General features: G+C 43.4%; 1 protein-coding gene across 2 annotated transcripts in view; it reads right to left on the bottom strand.

The window, feature by feature from the left end:
- The window catches only part of klf12b (Kruppel-like factor 12b), a 167,021-nt gene extending 152,400 nt beyond the window's left edge, over positions 1-14,621 (bottom strand). The window contains exon 1 of one of the 2 annotated variants that reach the window (XM_021578618.2): positions 14,432-14,621. The gene's annotated coding sequence lies outside the window, so the exon portion shown is untranslated. The remainder of the gene's footprint in view (positions 1-14,431) is intronic. The other variant, XM_021578620.2, reaches the window with a different exon arrangement.
- Positions 14,622-24,497: the final 9,876 nt, after the last annotated feature.

Here is a 24,497-nt window from a genome sequence, read left to right as displayed (position 1 = left end):
GTCTTCTGTTATAGACAGCATGCATCTGTCTATAACGTGAGCTGCTCAATATGTGTTGATAGTCCTTTAAACCACACTTTTTTTTTTAACATTAGCCATCGAGGATACTACTTTCTCAACAACATTGATGCCCTGAATTGATCCAAGATCAGTTGGAAAAAATGATGGGCTACTTTCTACACATGCCACAGTCAGTGTGAACCGGGGTGACTTGACACAACGCTGGCAAACAAGATGTAGCTACAAATAAAACAGAGTTAAACGGTTACAGTCTGCCATGAAGCATTCCATGTATACACAGGTAAGAGTCTAGCTACATTTTCAGGTATACTAAAGTTTCACATTTAGTCAGAACGTCGTTTTCATTGCAAGTTACAGCATAATGTTAGCTAGCTAGCAAACGTTAGCTTGCTGTCTCACTAGCTAACGTTATGTGTATGATCTGTGTAGTAATAATATTTGGGAGTTTCTCCTTGCTGTAGGCTACTACTTTTACCACTTTAAGTCTTGAAATCTTTGGTTGTTTACCAAACTACTCACTGTGTTTAGCACATGACATGTGAATGCTTAATTAAAGAGATGGTTGGGCTAACGCTTAAGCGGATGTGAATGATGCTGAATGGGTGTAGACAAAGAAGAGCTCTCCAGTAGGTGTTCCAAAATATTCAAGATACATTTTCTCAAAAGCAGGGTTAGAACTGTATCAACTTTCAAAGCAGAATTACTTTCCCATTGTTCCTCAACTGCAGTGTATGATATTCTATTTTCTAGCCCTGGGTCTTTACTTTTATCCAATGTAAAAACACACTTTCAAATTCTGCTACATAACACAAATGTGTTTACACCCCTGTTAGTGAGCATTTCTCCTTTGCCAAGTTGATCCATCCACCTGACAGTTGTAGTATATCAAGAAGCTGATTAAACAGCATGATCCTTAAACAGGTGCACCTTTACAATAAAAGGGCACTATTATATGTGCTGTTTTGTTCAACACAATGCCACAAATGTCTACATTTTCAGGGAGCGCGCAATTGGCATGCTTACTGCAGGAATGTCCACAAGATCTGTTGCCAGATAATTTAATATTAATATCTCTACAGTAAGCCTCCTCCAACGTCATTTTAGAGAATTTGGCAGTATGTCCAACCGACCTCACAACCGCAGACCACGTGTAACTATGCCAGCCCAGGACCTTCACATCTGCCATACAGCTGATGAAACTGAGGAGTATTTCTGTCTGTAACAAAGCCCTTTTGTGGGGAAAAACTCATTCTGATTGGCTGGCTCCCCAGGCCCACCAATGTCTGCGCTCACTCCTAGTCATGTGAAATCCATCGATTATAGCCTATTGAATGTTTTTCAATTGACTGATTTCCTTACATAAATTGTAAGTCAGTCAAATTGTTCAAATTGTTGCATGTTGCGTTTATATTTTTGTTCAGCATAGATAAGGATATTTAAACACATTTACCCTCTGAGCACTTGGAAAGGTGCTACTGTAAATCCAATCCATTATTTTAAAATATTTTTCAAGAACTGGTCAGTTTATTCAATATTAGTTGGAACAATTATCAGTGATAGAATACAATAGCTAGTCCATAACATTTCATCTGTCGACAATTGCTCCAATCTGTGTCGACGTTATTACAATGTGTTAGACAGCCGATGTCAGTGGTGGCAGGATCCTGTAGAGGAATTATAATTGGACTGGAATGAACCTTGTGGACCAGTAGACTGTCTGCTGCTGATTGGACAGTTAGACAGCTGATTGGTTTGATTGACTGTGTCCATTGCTGATTGGTCCTTTTTCGTTGATTGGACACAGACTAGGTCCATTGCTGATTGGACAGATAGTCTGTCCAGTCAGTAGCGTAGATAGTCTATGCCTAGGGCCCAATCAAATCTGCGTTGCGGAGAAGGTGGTTGGAACAGAATCCAGACATTAAAACAGAATTCAGTAATATTGAAAAAGGTATTGAACTTAGTAGGAAATCAACTAAATGCATTGAACTTATTAGAAAATGTATACATTTTCTCAAGTCATATCAAACATGGACAAAATGCATCAGTGATTCGTATTTTCCTGCAACTTTCTGAAACGGCACAGGAATGCCCTGTCTGTGCATGTGCAACGTGCATGTAGGTCTACACTTTGTGTAGCCGTTAGCGATGATGTTAACGAAAACCTTCTTCTGGTAAAGATGGAAAGGCTTTCCCAAAAATGTTTTCAATTAAATATTAACTAAAACGTATTCTATGCCCACCTGGAAGAATGATTTCATGATTATTTGCAGCAATCCAGTGGCCATATTTTTTTGAAAATCCTTCTATTTTCCCAGACCTCAAAAGTTGTCTCCTGATGTGGTTGTAAGCATGGTTGTGGACTTACAGCATCCAGTTTAGTTGTCTTTCTGTTAAAATGTGTGAGTTTGAGAGCGGAAACCTGAAAAGATGGGGAAAACATAAGCCTGAAAAAACTAAATAGAGAAAACAGAATTTGGGAAAAAAACTAAATGGAATTAGGCAAAAAATATATATATTTCTTAACAGTATATGTCCCTATAGGTCTGTTGGTGATTGGACAGACAGACTGTGTCTGTTGCTGATTGGTCATTTATAATTGACTACCTAGGCTGAACTCTGTTTTATTTCATTGAAATATATTTAAACAGGGAAATCCCATTGAGACCAAGACCTTTATTTCAATGGAGCCTTTCACACAATCGTACAATTCACAATATTTACAAATCCAATGCAATAAAAACGTAAAATATTTACGAGTTATGTAAGAAAATTAATTTACAAACACGATCATGAAAAACAAACACTTTCATCAACAAGCCGTTTAAACTGCCCTAGTGGCACCGAAACATCCAACCTTGTGGAATGATCTCTAGAATTCCCTAAGGTGCAAAAAAAACTAAATGCAGATCGACCTAAGTCAGTGGAGACTGAAGGGATCTCCAGAGTTAGCCACCCCTGTGATCGGGTCTGATGACTCGTATGTCTGTAATATAACAATGAAGTAAGGTATGGCAGAAGTTTGCACAAGAGCCTTTATAAACAAAAAGAGAGCAGTGCATTGATCTATGAGTCTTAAGAGAGGGCCAGCCTACTTTCTGATACAGAGTGCAGGAATGCAGGGATGTGTACTGAACCTATCAGTCATAATAAAAGTATAGTGCGCTATGATAAACAGTGTCCAACGGCACCAATACAGTGGCAGCTGCATTCAAACAGACAAAATCACCATAGTCTAAAGCCGGAATAAATGTCAACTGAATGATTTGTTTTCTGCTATTTAATGAAAGGCATGCCCTATTCCAAAACGGACATCTCCATTGGGCATGTTTTTAGTCCAAAACTAGGCTAAATCTGGGAAACATGACCAAATACAGTTATGTATACAGTATAACATGTATTTTTTTTTAAAATATTTGGAATATATGTTATACCGTATATGTATCAATATAATTTTTTATGAACGTGAACGTTATTTTCAGTGTAAATGCTTAGTACATTATATTACCCCATATAAAGTGTACTAATGCTGAGGCAAGGGGACCTATGGTAAATAGATTTAAAGTGAGAGCTTAAATGGGCACTAATCTGTCTCCCTGAATACCGTTGAGCAGCAGTGGATCTGCTCTTACCCCCCTCCCCTCCCCTCCCTACCCCTAACCCACCACACATACACACACACAGATAAACATACGCACACCCTGCGGCTGTCACAGTGTTAAAGGCAGGGCCTCTCTCCAGCATGGGGGTAAGGTCACAGAGGTCAGTGCTCAGTCTCCTCCCTCCCTCCCTTGCAGCCCCTCTCCCCTCCTTGGCTCTCCCTGGCCCCCAACCCCTGTTGTACAAATGCCTTTGCTGTCAGCTCTGGCCCGGTCCCCTGTAATTGAAAAGAACAGGCCAGGGCCAGTCCCCAGCCACCCCTAGCCCTGCCTGGGTTGTGTTGAGCCTCTGGGCCCGGTGACAGCCACCCATCAATATCAATACTATTAACACCCTGGAAATCAGAGCCACTGCCGATGACATCCAAGACACTATCCACCCGCCCATCCACACACACACACACACACACACACACACACACACACACACACACACACACACACACACACACACACACACACACACACACACACACACACACACACACACACACGTGGCAGGGCAATAAATTGCAATGTCCGTACTGTGAGATGCCTAAGACAGTGCTACAAGGTGACACGACGGACAGCTGATCGTCCTCGCAGTGGCAGACCACGTGTAACAACACCTGCACAGGATCGGTACATCTGAACGTCACACCTGCGTGACAGGTACAGGATGGCAACAACAACTGCCCAAGTTACAACAGGAATGCACAATCCCTCCATCAGTGCTCAGACTGTCTGCAATAGGTTGAGAGAGGCTGGATTGAGGGCTTGTAGGCCTGTTGTAAGGCAGGTCCTCACCAGCAACAACGTCACCCATGGGCACAAACCCACCGTCGCTGGACCAGACAGGACTGGCAAAAAGTGCTCTTTACTGACGAGTCACGTTTTTGTCTCACCAGGGGTGATGGTCGGATTAGCATTTATCGTGGAAGGAGTGAGCGTTACACCGAGGCCTGTACTCTGGAGCGGGATGGATTTGGAGGTCAAGGGTCCGTCATGGTCTGGGGTGGTGTGTCACAGCATCATCGGACTGAGCTTGTTGTCATTGCAGGCAATCTCAACGCTGTGCCATACAGGGAAGACATCCTCCTCCCTCATGTGGTAAACTTCCTGTCGGCTCATCCAGACATGACCCTCCAACATGACAATGCCACCAGCCATGCTGCTCATTCTATGCGTGATTTCCTACAGGACAGGAATGTCAGTGTTCTGCCATGGCCAGCGAAGAGCCCGGATTTCAATCCCATTGAGCACGTCTGGGACCTGTTGGATCGGAGGGTGAAGACTAGGGCCAAACCCCACCAAAATGTCTAGGAACGTGCAGGTGCCTTGATGGAAGAGTGGGGTAACATCTCACAGCAATAATTGGCGCAGTCTATGAGGAGGAGATGCACTGCAGGACATGCACTGCAGCTGGTGGATTTTGACCCCCCCCCTTTGTTCAGGGACACATTATTAAATTTCTGTTCGTCACATGTCTGTGGAACTTGTTCAGTTTATGTCTCAGTTGTTGAATCTTGTTCATGCAAATATTTACATGTTAAGTTTGCTGAAAATAAACACAGTTGACAGAGAGAGGACGTTTTTTTCTTTTCGTTTTTTTTGAGTTCATAAGGAAATCAGTCAATTGGTTTAAATTCATTAGGCCCTAATCTATGGATTTCACCGAACTGGGAATAAACACAGCTACACTACAGTGCCTTCAGGAAAGTATTCCGACCCCTTGACTTTTTCAACATTTTATAACGTAACAGCCTTGTTTTAAAATGGATTAAATAAAATCCCCAGTTATCGAAACACAATACCCCATAATTGTTGCAAATGTATAAAAAATGAACAACAGTAATACCCTTTGCTATGAGACTTGAAATTGAGCTCCGGTGCATACTGTTTCCATTGATCATCCTTGAGATGTTTCTACAACTTGATTGGAGTCCACCTGTGGTAAATTAAATTGTTTGGACATGATTTGGAAAGACATACATCTGTCTATATAAGGTCCCACAGTTGACAATGCATGTCAGAGCAAAAACCAAGCCATGAGGTCAAAGGAATTGTCTGTAGAGCACCGAGACAAGATTGCGTCGAGGTTAAGATTTGGGGAAGGATACCAAACATTTCTGCAGCATTGAAGGTTCCCAAGAACACAGTGGCCTCCATCATTTCTTAAATGGAAGAAGTTTGGAACCGCCAAGACTCTTCCTTGAGCTGGCCATCTGGCCAATCTGAGCAATCGGGGGAGAAGGGCCTTGGTCAGGGAGGTGACCAAGAACCCAATGCTCACTCTTACAGAGCTCTAGAGTTCTTCTGTGGAGATGGGAGAACCTTCCAGAAGGACAACCATCTCTGCAGCACTCCACCATTTGTGCTTTATTGGCAATGGCCAGACAGAAACCATTCCTCAGTAAAAGGCACATGACAGCCCGTTTGGAGTTTGGTGCCAAAAGGCACCTGAATACTCTCAGACCATGAGAAACAAGATTTTCTGGTCGGATGAAACAAAGATTGAAGCATGGTGGTGGCAGCATCATGCTGTGGGGATTTTTTTGGACTGGGAGACTAGTCAGGATCAAGGCAAAAATGAAAGGAGCAAAGTACAGAGAGACCCTTTATGAAAACCTGCTCAAACCGCTCAGGACCTCAGACTGGGGTGAATGTTCACCTTCCAACAGGACAATGACCCTAAGCACAGAGTCAAGACAACGTATGAGTGGCTTCGGGAAAAAGTCTCCGAATGTCCTTGAGTGGCCCAGCCAGAGCCCAGACTTCAACAAGATCGAACATCTCTGGAGTGACCTGGAAATAGCTGTGCAGCATCACTCCCCATCCAATCTGACAGAGCTTGAGAGGATCTGCAGAGAAGAATGGGAGAAACTCCCCAAATACAGGTGTGCCAAGCCTGTAGCGTCATACCCAAGGAGACTCAAGGCTGTAATCACTGCCAAAGCTGCTTCAACATGCTGTAGTACTGAGTAAAGGGTCTGAATAATTATGCAAATGTCATATTTCAGTTTCTTATTTGTAATAAATTAGCAAACATTTCTAAAAACCTGTTTTTGCTTTGTCATTATGGGGTTTTCATCATTACGGGGTTTTCATCTAAATTTAATTAATTTTAGAATAAGGCTGTAACGTAACAAAATGTGGAAAAAGTCAAGGGTCTGAATACTTTCTGAAGGAAACATTGGCAGAAGAATGGCCTCAGTGACTTTCAATGTGGCACTGTCATACGCTGCCACCTTTCCAACAAGTCTGTTCATCAAATTTCTGCACTGCTAGAGCTGCCTCTGTCAACTGAAGTGGAAATGTCTAGGAGCAACAACGTCTCTACCGCAAAGTGGTAGGCCACACAAGCTCACAGCACGGGACCACCAAGTCCTGAAGCGAGTAGCATGTAGCATGTCCTCAGTTACAACACTCACTACCAAGTTCTAAACTGCCTCTAGAAGCAACTGTTCTTTGGGAGCTTCATGAAATGGGTTTCCATGGCCAAACAGCCGCACACAAGCATAAGATCACCATGCGCAATGCCAAGCATCGGCTGGAGGTGTGTAAAGCTTGCCTCCATTGGACTCTGGAGCATTGAAAATGCATTCAATGCTTCACCATCTGGCAGTCCAATGGACAAATCTGGGTTTCCAGATGCCAGGGGAACTCTACCTGACTGAATGCATAGAGCCACCTATAACGTTTGGTGGAGGAAGAATAATGGTCTGGGGCTGTTTTTCATGGTTTGGGCTAGGCCCCTTACTTCCAGTGAAGGGAAATCTTAACATTACAGAATAGAATTACATTCTAAATGATTCCAATTTTGTGACAACAGTTTGGGGAATGCCCTCGTGCACAATGCAAGGTAAATACAGAAATGGTTTGTTGAGATCAGTGTGGAAGAAATTGACACAGAGCCTTGAACTCAACCCCATCGAACACCTTTGGGAGGAATTGGAACGCCAACTGTGAGCCAGGCCTTATCGCCCAACATTAGTGCCCAATGGAAGAAAGTCCCCACAGTAATGTTCCAACACTTAGTGGAGAGCTTTCCCAGAAGAGTGGAGTCTGTTAAAGCAGCAAAGGGGGGGAACAACTCCATATTAATGTCCGTGATTTTGGAATGAGATGTTCGACTAGCAGGTGTCCACATATTTTTGGTAATGTAGTGTACCTATAAAAAAAAGTATGGGTGTGGATCATAAAACCAGTCAGTATCTGGTGTGACCATCATTTGCCTCATGCAGCGCAACACATCTCCTTTGCGTAGAGTTGATCAGCCTGTTGATGGTGGCCTGTGGAATTTTTTTCCCACTCTTCAATGGCTGTGGGAAATAGAACACAATGTTCTGCACGTCGATTCAGAGCCTCCCAAACATGCTCAATGGGTGAACTGTCTGGTAAATATGCAGGCCATGGAAGAACTGGGAATTTTTCAGCTTCAAGGAATTGTGTACAGATCCTTGTGACATGGTGCTGTGCATTGTCTCAGGATCTCGTCACGGTATCTCTGTGCATTCAGATTGCCATCAATAAAATGCTTTGTTTTCGCTGTCCTTAGTTTATGCCTGCCCATACCATAACTCCACCGCCACCATGGGGCAATCTGTTCACAGCGTTGACATCATCAAACCGCTTGCCCACACATCTGCCATCTGCCCGGTACAGTTGAAACCGGGATTCATCCGTGAAGAGCACACTTCTCCAGAGTGGCAGTGGCCATTGCCCACTGAAGTCAGTTATAACGCAAAACTGCAGTCAGGTGAGGACCTTGGTGAGGATGACGAACACGCAGATAAGCTGACACTTTGTGCAATAATTCTTCGGTTGTGCAAACCAACAGTTTCATCAGCTGTCCGGATGGCTGGTCTCAGACGATCCCAAAGGTGAAGAAGCCGGATGTGGAGGTCCTGGGCTGGCGGTTGGATGTACTTCCAAAATCTCTAAAATGATGAAGGTGGCTTTCTCTCATAATGGCTCTGGTGGACATTCCTGCAGTCAGCATGCCAATTGCATGCTCCCTCAACTTGAGACATCTGTGGTGTTGTGTGACAAAAGTGCACACTTTAGAATGTCCATAAATATGTAGAAACAGATATAGCCCTTGGTTCTCTCCAGATCTGACTGCCCTTAACCAACACAAAAACATCCTGTGGCGTTCTGCATTAGCATCGAACAGCCCCCGTGAAATGCAACTTTTTAGGGAAGTTAGAAACCCATATACACAAGTTAGAAAAGCCAAGGCTAGCTTTTTCAAACAGAAATTTGCTTCTGCCACACAAACTCAAAAAAGTTATGGTACATTGTAAAGTCCATGGAGAATAAGAGCACCTCCTCCCAGCTGCCCACTGCACTGAGGATAGGAAACTCTGTCACCACTGATAAATCCACTATAATTGAGAATTTCAATAAGCATTTTTCTACGGCTGGCAATGCTTTCCATGCTTTCCACCTGGCCACCCCTACCCCGGTCAACAGCACTGCTGTAAGGGATTTCCTCCTCTTCTTCCGAAGAGGAGAGGCGAAAAGGATCGGAGGACCAATATGCGGCGTGGTAAGTGTCCATGGTTCTTTTAATAAGCAATAGTACACATGAACAACTGAATACAAAAACAATAAACGTGGAATGAACGAAACCCAAAACAGTACCGTGTGGTGAAAAACACAGACACGGAAACAAACACCCACAAACACACAGTGAAACCCAGGCTACCTAAGTATGATTCTCAATCAGAGACAACTAATGACACCTGCCTCTGATTGAGAACCATACTAGGCCGAAACATAGAAATCCCCAAATCATAGAAAAACAAACATAGACTGCCCACCCCAACTCACGCCCTGACCATACTAAATAACGACAAAACAGAGGAAATAAAGGTCAGAACGTGACAACTGCACCCCCCACAGCAACTCGCCCAAGCCTTCCCCATTTCTCCTTCTCCCAAATTCAGTAAGCTGATGTTCTGAAAGAGCTGCAAAATCTTGACCCCAACAAATCAGCCGGGCTAGACAATCTGGACCCTTTCTTTCTAAAATTATCTGCCGAAATTGTTGCAACCCCTATTAATAGCCTTTTCAACCTCTCTTTCGTGTTGTCTGAGATTCCCAAAGATTGGAAAGCAGCTGCAGTCATCCCCCTCTTCAAAGAGGGAGACACTCTAGACCTAAACTCCTACAGACCGATATCCATTCTACCCTGCCTTTCTAAGGTCTTCGAAAGCCAAGTTAACATCCAGATCACCGACCATTTCAAATCCCAACGTACCTTCTCTGCTATGCAATCTGGTTTCAGAGCTGGTCATGGGTGCAGCTCAGCCACGCTCAAGGTTCTAAATGATATCTTAACCGCCATCGATAAGAAACAATACTGTGCAGCCGGATTCATTGACCTGGGCAAGGCTTTCGACTCTGTCAATCACCACATCCTCATAGGCAGACTCAACAGCCTTGGTTTCTCAAATGATTGCCTCGCCTGGTTCACCAACTACTTCTCCGACAGAGTTCAGTGTGTCAGAACTGAGGGCCTGTTGTCCGGGCCTCTGGCAGTCTCTATGGGGGTGCCACAGGGTTCAATCCTCGGGCCGACTCTCTTCCCTGTATATATCAATGATGTCGCTCTTGCTGCTAGTGAGTCTCTGGTCCACCTCTACATACACGACACCATTCTGTATACTTCTGGCCCTTCTTTGGACACTGTGTTAACAATCCTCCAGACGAGCTTCATTGCCATACAACTCTCCTTCTGTGGCCTCCAACTGCTCTAAAATGCAAGTAAAACTAAATGCATGCTCTTCAACCGATCTCTGCCTGCACCTGCCCGCCCGCCCGCCCATCATCACTACTCTGGACGGTTCTGAGTTAGAATATGTGGACAACTACAAGTACCTAGGTGTCTGGTTAGACTGTAAACTCTCCTTCCAGACTCACATAAAACATATCCAATCCAAAGTTAAATAGGAAGCCAATTCTAGATTTTGCAACAGAGCATCCTTCACTCATGCTGCCAAACCTACCCTCGTAAAACTGACCATCTTACCGATCCTCGACTTTGGCGATGTCATTTACAAAATAGCCTCCAACACCCTACTCAACAAATTGGATGCAGTCTATCACAGTGCCTTCTGTTTTGTCACCAAAGCCCCATATACTACCCACCACTCCGACCTGTACGCTCTCATTGGCTGGCCCTCGCTTCATTCTCATCGCCAAACCCACTGGCTCCAGGTCATCTACAAGACCCTGCTAGGTAAAGTCCCGCCTTATCTCTGCTCGCTGGTCACCATAGCTTCACCCACCCGTAGCACGCGTTCCAGCAGGCATATCTCACTTGTCACCCCCAAAGCCAATTCCTCCTTTGGCCGCCTCTCCTTCCAGTTCTCTGCTGCCAATGACTGGAACGAACTACGAAAATCTCTGAAACTGGAAACACTTATCTCCCTCACTAGCTTTGAGCAGCCCACAGATCACTGCACCTGTACATAGCCCATCTATAAATAGCCCAAACAACTACCTCTTCCTCTACTGTATTTATTTATTTTTCTCCTTTGCACCCCAGTATTTCTACTTTGCACACTCATCTACTGTCAAATCTACCATTCCAGTGTTTTACTTGCTATATTGTATTTATTTCGCCACCATGGCCTTTTTTTTGCCTTTACCTCCCTTATCTCACCTCATTTGCTCACATTGTATATAGACTTATTTTTCTACTGTATTATTGACTGTATGTTTGTTTTACTCCATGTATAACTTTCCATGTGTCAAACTGCTTTGCTTTATCTTGGCCAGGTCGCAGTTGTAAATGAGATCTTGTTCTCAACTTGCCTATCTGGTTAAATAAAGGTGTTCTCAACTTGCCTACCTGGTTAAATAAAGGTGTTCTCAACTTGCCTACCTGGTTAAATAAAGGTGTTCTCAACTAGCCTACCTGGTTAAATAAAGGTGTTCTCAACTTGCCTACCTGGTTAAATAAAGGTGTTCTCAACTAGCCTACCTGGTTAAATAAAGGTGTTCTCAACTAGCCTACCTGGTTAAATAAAGGTGAAATAAATAACAAATATATAAAAACATGTACTGTCCCCGGCAGAAGCTGCACCTGTGTAATTTGTTGTTTTGCCCCAAAAATAACACTTTGTATTCAGGACAAAAAGTTAATTGCTTTGCCACATTTTTGTAGTACTACTTTAGTACCTTGTTGTAATGTTTTGGTGGAATATTTGTATTCTGTATTGGCTTCCTTCTTTTCACTCAATTAGGTTATTATTGTGGATACATCCTCAGTTTTCTCCTATCACAGTCATTACACTCTGTAACTGTCTGAAAGTCACTATTAGAACCATTGTGAAATTTCCTCTCCGGCAACTGAGTTAGAAAGGACACCTGTATCTTTGTAGTGACTGGGTGTATTGATGCAACATCCATAATGTAATTAATAACTTTTTTTTACCCATCTATCAATAGCTGCTCTTCTTTGCGAGTCATTGGGAAATCTCCCTGGTCTTTGTGATTGAATCTGTGTTTGAAATTCACTGCTCGACTGAGAGACCTTACAGATAATTGTATGTGTGTTTGGGGTACAGAGATGAGGTAGTCATTCAGAAATCATGTTAAACACTATTATTGCACACGGAGTGAGTCCATGCAACTTTGAGACTTGTTAAGTACATTTTTACTCCTGAAGTTATTTAGGCTTGTCATAGCAAAGGGGTTGAATACTTACTGACTCAAGACATTTCAGCTTTTCATTTTTTTTAAATTTGTAAAATCTTTAAAGAACATAAATCCACTTTGACGTTATGGGGTATTGTGTATAGGCCAATGACAAAACAAATCACAAAAACACAAAATTTTGGTGAAAAAGTCAAGGGGTGTGAATCTAAAAGGTGTGTTCAAGGGGTGTGTATACAGGCTCCTGAGTTGCACAGCAATCTAAGGCACTGCATCTAGTGCTAGAGGAGTCACTACAGACCCTGGTTTGATCCCGGGCTGTATCTCAACCGGCCATGATCGGGTGTCCCATAGGGTGGCACACAATTGGCCCAGCGTCGTCCGGGTTAGTCGAGGGTTTGGCCAGGGTAGGCCGTCATTGTAAAATGATAATTTGTTCTTAACTGACTTGCCTAGTTAAATAAAGGTTAAATAACATTTCAAAAAATGTAAAATACGGGCAGCTGTATCAGTGTCGCCGGCGGTAGCTAGTAACGTGGCAATTTGTTTTACTCCCAGGATTATACTTCAAGTAGGACAGCAGGCTACACAAGGAATAACTAATATCGGTAGCCATCACCATGATACAGTCTACTCAAATTTGGAGAGCACGAACAGCAACCACACTGGGACAGTGTCCTTAGCTGTCACAACCCTGTGATTCGGTTCACCTGGCTCTCGGCTGCGCAACGTACGTCATCATTTTACAGGCCAGGAGTGTCCGCACAGCCTCTCCCCCTTTCCATTTGTTTAATTTAAACAGCATTGTTAAATAATGTCATAGTATTAGCTACACCTTCTCACTTCAACAGTAGTATACAAACATTTGGTGGCACTGAAAGAAAGGAACATGTGAGTTTGGTCAAATAATATGTGTTATTGTTTAGGCTTATATCAATATTTTATTATATAGTTTGAAGTAGGTGTACAGTATCTACAGTAGCTGTCTTATTTGTATTTGTTCAGTGCCTCAATTTATTTCATAAACCGCATTGGATATAGCTATACAGATTCCTGTCTCGAATCAACCCAAGATGATGAAACCTGAAGAAGGGACAAAGTGGTTGACAAGGTGGCCCAGAGGAAGCAGCTGTTTTCAACCCCATTGCCTCATTCTTCCAAGAGCTTACTGAGTTTGAATGATGACCTCTAGTGAGGTAAGTACACACACGACACAAGCTTGATATGTCCCTTGTCACCTGTCTTTTTACCTACAGAGTAACAGCCCCGGTGCTCTCTGTCTCTCATTCTATTCTTTATTTTTCCAGGCTTGCCATAGGGGTGAGAAGAGCTGTCAAATCAGAACTGAGGAGGATTGTTAGGGAGCCTCATAAGGAACACCTGATGCTGTGCTGACTTCTCTCTCCTGGATGCTCTCCTGCCCAAACTGTCCGGTTGTGTTTTACTGCCTCTGAATCCCCTTACGCCGAATAGAGTTGCCCCTGATCGTAGATCTAGAATTGTACCCAATCCCCCCCCCCCCCCCCCCCCCCACACCACCCACATACAATATAGTTTTAAAATAAGTGTTGCAATGATACTCTTATTTGGTTACACATGTTAACTGTTACTTCTATTTTCCATTCTGTTGTTCATTTGCAGTTCATTTTGTTACCAATTTGAATAAATCTATTGTTTTCCTACATTTACTTTTCAGTGAGACTTGCCCTGTAAATTTACAGCATAATCCTGGCACCTGAGTTGCCAGTTCAATGCTGTAATTTTGCTTTACAGCAGAGAAGCTGTAATGTATTTCACGTTACTAATCTCTAATGATAAAACATTACAGCATATCTGCTATACATTTACAGCAGGGATGCTGTATGCTGTAATATGTTTTACAGTAAGGAAAATAGTACTGTACATTTACAGGGAAAAGTTTTACAGTGCACAATGGCACACACGGGCAGCCAGGCAGTGTGCAGTATGTAGGTAGATGACCAGGAGTTGTCATAAGGCTGGACACAGCAATGACAGCTGAACCACACACACACAATCCCACAAGCATGACAAATGAGAACCACAGCATGAGAAGAACAGAAGAAGGAGGAAACGTTTCCACAGACCTTGTCAGAAGCTGCAGAGCCGTAGAAAACGGTTTTCCCTTCTCCAGTCCTCTCTCTTTTGCTCCTCTCTCTCTCACTCCTGCGTGTGCAGCTCCCTCCCCTTCTGTCTCTCAGCTGCTGAGCTCTTGCAGTTCTCAGGAAATGAATGGGGAGCTGCACAGAGAACTGTTGTACTTGCAATTGACTTAGCTTGCCCGCCCCCATCACATGATCTGCTAAATGTAGGGTGGGCCAGTGGGTGGAGGCTTCATAGGCAACGGGAAGACAATATACTCTAGCTTGAACAGCATGCATCTAATTACATGGGGCCCCTCGTGGGAGGTTTCCGACGCATCCGTCCAGGCAGGCAGCTCTCTCTCTCTCTCTCTCTCACTCTTTGCCTCTTTGCCTTTCTCTCTCTCCCTGCCTCTTTTTCTCTCTGCCTCTCAGGGCTGGGGGTGATCACTGGAGTGCCTCCCCATTTAAAGGGACAATCAGCAGTTGCTAAATTCATTTTTGGACTTTTAAATTCATGATATGTACCCATTGATTCGTATAAATGCCTCATGAGCACAGTTCAAACAACAAGCTCTCATAATCTCAATGCAGAATTAGACGTTCATCCACGTTCTCCAAACGTGAAATGTCAAAACTGCTCCAAACCTCAAAGTTAGAAGTGTTTTGAAGCTCCTGCTGCTCTGTATCGTTCCAAAAGTCAAATTTCAAATGTAAGGGTTAATGTTTGTAATATGGTTAAATCATAACGTTTAGGTGCTCATTCCATATGGTTAAGGTAAGGGTTAAGGTTTGGGATAGACTTATAACCATAAATAAAAAACAGTGTTCATTGCTGAGATCAAACACACAACCTTCTGATCAAAGTCATGGGATTATGGCCACCACCTCTGCCATTCCAGCATTCTACCAAAACCCTAGTCTACTTGATGGTGGCAGCGCTCACAGCAGCGCTCACTGTTGCCCCTAGTGACCAGTTTTGAAGGCACTGTATAGCCCAAAAACATGGTTAAACCTATACTTTTGATATTGTGGATGGTCAGTTCTTGCATCCATAGCCTTTGAATTTGAGAGTGGTTATATTTCTGCAGCCCCATCCCTACACTTTTTACAAAAACAGTGGTGGAGAAGATGCTTTGTTATTGTTTCCACTGCAGATTGCTGCTTTAAAAGAGAAACAGAGAGTAGAAGATAGGAGAGAGAGGGGATAGTGAAGACCCATCCTACTAGGCAAAAACTGGGGGAATCAACGCTGTTCCCATGTAATTTCAGCAGCAAAATTCAATGTGATGACATTGAATCAACCTGGCAAACTGATTGGATTTTTTCTTTTAAATGGAATTTAGTATTTTTTTTCACCCAACTAAATACAGTGCATTCGGAAAGTATTCTTGACTTTTACCACATGTTCTTATGTTACAGCCTTATCCTATAATTGATTACAATTTTTTTAAATGTATTTTTACAAAATAAATAAAAAACACCAAATGTTCAGACCTTTTGCTATGAGACTCACAATTGAGCTCAAGTGCATCCTGTTTCCATTGATCATCCTTGAGATGTTTCTACATCTTGATTGGAGTCCACCTGTGTTAAATTCAATTGATTGGACATGATTTGGAAAGGTACACACCAACACACTTATTGACCAAATGCTTATTTTCCACCATAATTTGCAAATAAAATCATAAAAAATCCTACAATGTTATTTTTAAGTGTACCTATGATGAAAATTACAGGCCCCTCTCATCTTTTTAAGTGGGAGAACATACACAATTGGTGGCTGACTAAATACTTTTTTGCCCAACTGTACGTCGTTTGACATGTTTCTAAGGACTGTAACGGAACTTTTTGACTTTTCATCTGCTGCTAGTGACCGCGCGTCATGAGTTTGAATTGTGTACTGAACGTGTTAACAAAAAGGAGGTATTTTGACATAAATTATGGACATTATCGAACAAATCAAACATTTATTGTGGAACTGGGATTCCTGGGAGTGCATTCTGATGAAGATCATCAAAGGTAAGTGAATATTTATAATACTATTTCTGACTTCTGTTGACGACACAACATGGCGGATATCTGTTTGAGTTGTTTTGGTCTCTGAGCGGATTATTGCATGGTGTGCTTTTTCCGTAAAGCATTTTGAAATCTAACACAGCGGTTGCATTAAGGAGAAGTGGCTCTAAAATCCATGCATAACAGTTGTATCTTTTAGCAATGTTTATTATGAGTATTTCTGTAAATTGATGTGACTCTCTTCAAAATCACCGGATGTTTTGGAACTACTGAATATAACGCGCCAATGTAAATGCAGATTTTTGGACATAAATATGAACTTTATCGAACAAAACATACATGTATTGTGTAACATGAAGTCCTTTTAGTGTCATCTGATGAAGATCATCAAAGGTTAGTGATACATTTTATCTCTATTTCAGATTTTTGTGACTCCTCTCTTTGGCTGGAAAAATGGCTGTGTTTTTCTTTGACTTGGCTCTGACCTAACATAATCTTTTGATTTGCTTTTGTCGTAAAGCCTTTTGAAATCGGACACTGTGGCTGGATTTACAACAAGTGTATCTTTAAAATGGTGTAAAATACATGTATGTTTGAGGAATTTTAATTATGGCATTTCTGTAGTTTTGAATTTGGCGCCCTGCAATTTCACTGGCTGTTGACGAGGTGGAACGCTACCGTCCCACGTACCTTAGAGAGATTAAACACTTTATTCCATTGGCGTCCCCAAGGGCAGTAAAGCCTTTGTTATTACCTTTGAGCTTTAAGTCTGCCGTGAGGGCACCAAGTGACCCAAACTAACATTACTGCCCCTAGGGAAGCACTTAATAAACAGTGAATGGTTTCTCCAAGGGCAGTTAATACTTGTTATAACTTTTTCCTCTTGAAATCCGCCCTTAGGGCACCAAGTGATCTTGACCCAAACTAAGATTACTGCCCGTGTGGAAGCATTTCAACAGTGCATTAAAAAGGATGCCCCAATGGCAGTTAAGACTTTTCAAAAAAGTTTACCCTTATGATCTCAAGTAAAGATCTGTGTGGGACTGATTTCCTCATTCCGCTCCCACCTGCACCCACAGTTTTTCATACCGCACTACCTGCTCCCGCCAGCTCCCGCTGGCTTTCTGTCCGACTCCCACCCAATACTGCAAGAACTGGTCCCAAACCCAACCGTAGTCCCACAATGTTATTTTAGGCGTATGTGACACAGCTCACTTTCCAGCGATGGTCTCAGCAATTGTATGACCTATAGGCAATATCAAAATGCCCATTATATTCAACCTTGTGTCAGAGCATTTGTGGCCGACCGGCTCAAATCGGTATCATGTAGCAAAATTTGAAATTGTTGTTTTTCCATAGGATAAAAGTAGTGACTAAGAGCTTCAAAATGGAATACCATACATGCATTTGAGGAACAATGGGAAAGTAATTTGGCTTTTAAAGTTGATAAACTTGTAAACCTACTTTTGAGAAAATGGCCTTTGAATCTTTTGGTACTACTGCTGGAGAGCCCTTCTTTGTCTACACCCATTCAGCTTCATTCATACCCTCTTAATCTTTAGCCCTACCCATCGCTTTAATAGGCCTAGGCAGAATACCCCCTTTGGAGGAATTGCGTGCCCATAGTAAACTGAAAAAAAATCTGTCCAAAATTGCTAATATATGCATATAATAATTATTATTGGATAGAAAACACTCTAAAGCTTCTAAAACCGTTGGAATTATGTCTCTAAGTATAGAGATCCAAGATGGCGTAGCAGTAGGACGTGTTGTCGTGTTCCTTGTATATATCGTTTGTTTTCGTTTCGTTTTCGTTTTTTTTCTTCACATATCTTTAAAACTTTTTGCTGAACCTCAACTTCTTCTAAATACTCTCCTGCAACCCGCCTCACCCAACGTAGCTTTTTTTCCTAAAGTATTTATATTTACTTCGGATCTGGAACCCCTCAACTGAAGCTAGCCAACTAGCCAACTAACTACCAGCTTCGGCAAAACATTGCTAGCGGTCTTCAGCTAACCGGTCAGCTAACCGGTCATCAGCTAACCTTTAGCTCGGAAAGCTCTCGCCAGTTCGAACAACGCGACTCTAACCAGAGCATAACGGACCTATCTATTATTTTATTTTTATTTTTACCCCCGGATTCCCATCGCAAACGGAACATTTTGAGCTCCTGGGCTACAATATCCAGACCCACGACCGGTCCATTGATGTCACCGCATGAAGAGGAATAAACAGACTCCCCCCATCGCGACGTCCCCAAAGGCTAACTCTCTAGCCCTTGCTATCTCCTTGCTTGCAAATTCGGCCTGCTAGCTTGTTTAGCCCGGTCCGCTAACTGCTACCGTGTTTAGCACCGTCTACTAACTGTTAGCTTGTTAGCACAGGCCTGCTAACCATCTGAATCGCCGCGTCCCAAACACTCACTGAACCCATATTTACTTTCTATCCCTTTTCGATTTTTAATTTGTTTATACCTTCCGGTAACCTGCCTCACCCAATGTGATACGGAACCGCTATTATCTTTACATTTTTAGAACACACTCAAGAACCTTCAGAAGCTAACCAGCTAACTGGCTACAAGCTATTTAGTCATTGTTAGTTTTCTAACCTGGATAACACTCGCCAGTCCAGCTTCCCTGCCCCATCCACCGCTGCCCCTTGGACACTGATCACTTGGCTACATAGCTGATGCAGGCTGGACTGTCCATTAATTCACGGTAATCCATTCTGCTTGTTTATGTTTTATCTGTCGGCCCCAGCCGCACTTAGGCTCTGTGTGTAGTTAAGCCGACCCTCTCTGCCTAATCAATCGCCATTCTACCTGCTGTTGTTGTGCTAGCTGATTAGCTGTTGTTGTCTCACCTACTGTTTTAGCTAGCTCTCCCAATTCAACACCTGTGATTACTGTATGCCTTGCTGTATGTCTCTCTCAAATGTCAATATGCCTTGTATACTGTTGTGCAGGTTAGTTATCATTGTTTTAGTTTACAATGGAGCCCCTAGTTCCACTCTTTATACCCCTGATACCTCCTTTGTCCCACCCCCCACACATGCGGTGACCTCACCCATTACAACCAGCATGTCCAGAGATACAACCTCTCTCATCATCACCCAGTGCCTGGGCTTACCTCCGCTGTACCCGCACCCCACCATACCCCTGTTTGCGCATTATGCCCTGAATATATTCTACCATGCCCAGAAACCTGCTCCTCTTATTCTCTGTCCCCAACGCCCTAGGCGACCAGTTTTGATAGCCTTCAGCCGCACCCTCATACTACTCCTTCTCTGTTCCGCGGGTGATGTGGAGGTAAACCCAGGCCCTGCATGTCCCCAGGCACCCTCATTTGTTGACTTCTGTGATCGAAAAAGCCTTGGTTTCATGCATGTCAACATCAGAAGCCTCCTCCCTAAGTGTGTCTTACTCACTGCTCTAGCACACTCTGCTAACCCTGATGTCCTTGCCGTGTCTGAATCCTGGCTCAGGAAGGCCACCAAAAATTCTGAGATTTCCATACCCAACTATAACATCTTCCGTCAAGATAGAACTGCCAAAGGGGGAGGAGTTGCAGTCTACTGCAGAGATAGCCTGCAAAGTAATGTCATACTCTCCAGGTCCATACCCAAACAGTTCGAACTACTAATTTTGAAAATGACTCTCTCCAGAAATAAGTCTCTCACTGTTGCCGCCTGCTACCGACCCCCCTCAGCTCCCAGCTGTGCCCTGGACACCATTTGTGAATTGATCGCCCCCCATCTAGCTTCAGAGTTTGTTCTGTTAGGTGACCTAAACTGGGATATGCTTAACACCCCGGCAGTCCTACAATCTAAGCTAGATGCCCTCAATCTCACTCAAATCATCAAGGAACCCACCAGGTACAACCCTAACTCTGTAAACAAGGGCACCCTCATTGACGTCATCCTGACCAACTGGCCCTCCAAATACACCTCCGCTGTCTACAACCAGGATCTCAGCGATCACTGCCTCATTGCCTGTATCCGCTACGGAGCCGCAGTCAAACGACCACCCCTCATCACTGTCAAACGCTCCCTAAAACACTTCTGTGAGCAGGCCTTTCTAATCGACCTGGCCCGGGTATCCTGGAAGGACATTGACCTCATCCCGTCAGTTGAGGATGCCTGGTCTTTCTTTAAAAGTAACTTCCTCACCATTTTAGATAAGCATGCTCCGTTCAAAAAATGCAGAACTAAGAACAGATATAGCCCCTGGTTCACTCCAGACCTGACTGCCCTCGACCAGCACAAAAACATCCTGTGGCGGACTGCGCTAACATCGAATAGTCCCCGCGATATGCAACTGTTCAGGGAAGTCAGGAACCAATACACACAGTCAGTCAGGAAAGCTAAAGCCAACTTCTTCAGGCAGAAGTTTGCATCCTGTAGCTCCAACTCCAAAAAGTTCTGGGACACTGTGAAGTCCATGGAGAACAAGAGCACCTCCTCCCAGCTGCCCACTGCACTGAGACTAGGTAACATGGTCACCACCGATAAATCCATGATTATCGAAAACTTCAACAAGCATTTCTCAACGGCTGGCCATGCCTTCCGCCTGGCTACTCCAACCTCGGACAACAGCTCCCCCCCCCCCCGCAGCTACTCGCCCAAGCCTCTCCAGGTTCTCCTTTACCCAAATCCAGATAGCAGATGTCCTGAAAGAGCTGCAAAACCTGGACCCGTACAAATCAGCTGGGCTGGACAATCTGGACCCTCTATTCCTGAAACTATCCGCCGCCATTGTCGCAACCCCTATTACCAGCCTGTTCAACCTCTCTTTCATATCGTCTGAGATCCCCAAGGATTGGAAAGCTGCCGCAGTCATCCCCCTCTTCAAAGGGGGCGACACCCTGGACCCAAACTGTTACAGACCTATATCCATCCTGCCCTGCCTATCTAAGGTCTTCGAAAGCCAAGTCAACAAACAGGTCACTGACCATCTTGAATCCCACCGTACCTTCTCCGCTGTGCAATCTGGTTTCCGAGCCGGTCACGGGTGTACCTCAGCCACGCTCAAGGTACTAAACGATATCATAACCGCCATCGATAAAAGACAGTACTGTGCAGCCGTCTTCATAGACCTTGCCAAGGCTTTCGACTCTGTCAATCACCGTATTCTTATCGGCAGACTCAGTAGCCTCGGTTTTTCGGATGACTGCCTTGCCTGGTTCACCAATTACTTTGCAGACAGAGTTCAGTGTGTCAAATCGGAGGGCATGCTGTCCGGTCCTCTGGCAGTCTCTATGGGGGTGCCACAGGGTTCAATTCTCGGGCCGACTCTTTTCTCTGTATATATCAATGATGTTTCTCATGCTGCGGGCGATTCCCTGATCCACCTCTACGCAGACGACACCATTCTATATACTTCCGGCCCGTCCTTGGACACTGTGCTATCTAACCTCCAAACGAGCTTCAATGCCATACAGCACTCCTTCCGTGGCCTCCAACTGCTCTTAAACGCTAGTAAAACCAAATGCATGCTTTTCAACCGTTCGCTGCCTGCACCCGCACGCCTGACCAGCATCACCACCCTGGATGGTTCCGACCTTGAATATGTGGACATCTATAAGTACCTAGGTGTCTGGCTAGACTCTAAACTCTCCTTCCAGACCCATATCAAACATCTCCAATCGAAAATCAAATCAAGAGTCGGCTTTCTATTCCGCAACAAAGCCTCCTTCACTCACGCCGCCAAACTTACCCTAGTAAAACTGACTATCCTACCGATCCTCGACTTCGGCGACGTCATCTACAAAATTGCTTCCAACACTCTACTCAGCAAACTGGATGCAGTTTATCACAGTGCCATCCGTTTTGTCACTAAAGCACCTTATACCACCCACCACTGCGACTTGTATGCTCTAGTCGGCTGGCCCTCGCTACATATTCGTCGCCAGACCCACTGGCTCCAGGTCATCTACAAGTCCATGCTAGGTAAAGCTCCGCCTTATCTCAGTTCACTGGTTACGATGGCAACACCCATCCGTAGCACGCGCTCCAGCAGGTGTATCTCACTGATCATCCCTAAAGCCAACACCTCATTTGGCCGCCTTTCGTTCCAGTTCTCTGCTGCTTGTGACTGGAACGAATTGCAAAAATCACTGAAGTTGGAGACTTTTATCTCCCTCACCAACTTCAAACATCTGCTATCCGAGCAGCTAACCGATCGCTGCAGCTGTACATAGTCTATTGGTAAATAGCCCACCCATTTTCACCTACCTCATCCCCATACTGTTTTTATTTATTTATTTATATTTTTCTGCTCTTTTGCACACCAACCTGTACATAACCATCTGATCATTTATCACTCCAGTGTTAATCTGCATAATTGTAATCATTTGCCTACCTTCTCATGCCTTTTGCACACAATGTATATATAGACTCCCCTTTTTTCTACTGTGTTATTGACTTGTTAATTGTTTACTCCATGTGTAACTCTGTGTTGTCTGTTCACACTGCTATGCCTTATCTTGGCCAGGTCGCAGTTGCAAATGAGAACTTGTTCTCAACTAGCCTACCTGGTTAAATAAAGGTGAAATAAAAAAAAATAAAAAAATAAAAAGAACTCACAGGGCAGGCAATCTCCCAAACTAGTTTTGGGATCATGAAAGTTGGGGCAACTTTGACGCCATCACCCCCACCCTTCCCAACCAGCTATGGATCTGGGGACACTTTCTATGTCTTCCACTAGATGTCCTCATTCAGTACAGTGTACAGTAATTGTTCAAATCCCGCGAGTTTTGACCCTATGGGAGTGAATTGAGTGCGTGTCGTGAGAAAATACCTGTGCGTTAGGGCATGAATTGGTCATATTCATTCCTTTGTTCCAGCTCTCCTGGGAAGAAGTAACAATGACCGGTTGAATTGAGAATTGTTTTGTACGTTTAGAACATCCTAAAGCTTGATTCTGCACTTAGTTTGACCTGTTTAGTCGACATATAATATGTAATTTGGAAGTTTTGATGCGCAACTTTTCGGGACCAGAGGAAATTTTGGGTGCATTTCAGCTGATACTGCTAGCAGATGCTAATACAAAGACACAAGACTTGAAACCAAACAATGTTTTGGGTAAGTATGACCCCTTCCAGTACATTCTGAACGAAGAAAATCAAAGGTAAGGGAATATTTATGTTGAAATTTTGTGTTTCTGTTGACTCCAACATAGCGGAGAAATATTGCTTATGTCTGAGCGCCGTCTCAGAATATTGAATAGTGAGCGATTTCTGTAACGTTAAAAAGTAATGTGACAAAGCAATTGCATTAAGAAGCAGTGTATCTTTCTAACTATATGTAGAACATGTATATTTAGTCAAAGTTTATGATGTCTATATATGTTATCTTGCGGCGCTATCTATATTTTCTTCTGACATTTTTCAGTATTTTCTGAACATGAATTCAATGTAAATGGACATTTATGGATATAAATGGCATATTATTGAAAAAAAAATGTACTGTGTAACATGTCCTATTACTGTCATCTGATGAAGATTTTCAAAAGGTTAGTGAATGATTTATTTTTTAATCCTGCTTTTATAATTTTATATTTTCTGGGACAAAATGGCTGCCTCTTATCTTTGTTTCGGTGGTGGTCTAATATAAATATGTGGTGTGTTTTCGCCGTAAAACATTTAAAAAATGTGCTGGGTAGATGAACAAGGTGTTTATCTTTCATTTGAGGTATTGGACTTGTTAATGTGTGGAGGTTAAATATTTCTAAGAATATTTTTGCATTGCCTGCGCCACGGTTTGAGCTGAACGGGGGGGGGGGGGGGGTGGCGTTCCCCGAGAGGGACCCCTCGCTTTAACAGGTTGATCCGAGCCCTGTAAAGACCTTTATTATACACTGATTTAACCTCTAGCGACGAGCAATCCCGTATCCGGGAGCGTAATCATAGCCTCAAGCGCATTACCATAACGCAACATTTCCTATTCACGAAAATCGCAAATGAAATTAAATAAATACATTCAAACACAAGCTTAGCCTTTTGTTAACAACACTGTCATCTCAGATTTTCAAAATATGCTTTTCAACCAAAGCTA

The sequence above is a fragment of the Oncorhynchus mykiss genome, chromosome 22, assembly GCF_013265735.2.
Source record: "Oncorhynchus mykiss isolate Arlee chromosome 22, USDA_OmykA_1.1, whole genome shotgun sequence".
Lineage (NCBI taxonomy): Eukaryota > Metazoa > Chordata > Actinopteri > Salmoniformes > Salmonidae > Oncorhynchus > Oncorhynchus mykiss.
Note: the sequence above shows the minus strand (reverse complement) of the source record. Positions and strands in the feature narration are given on the sequence as shown.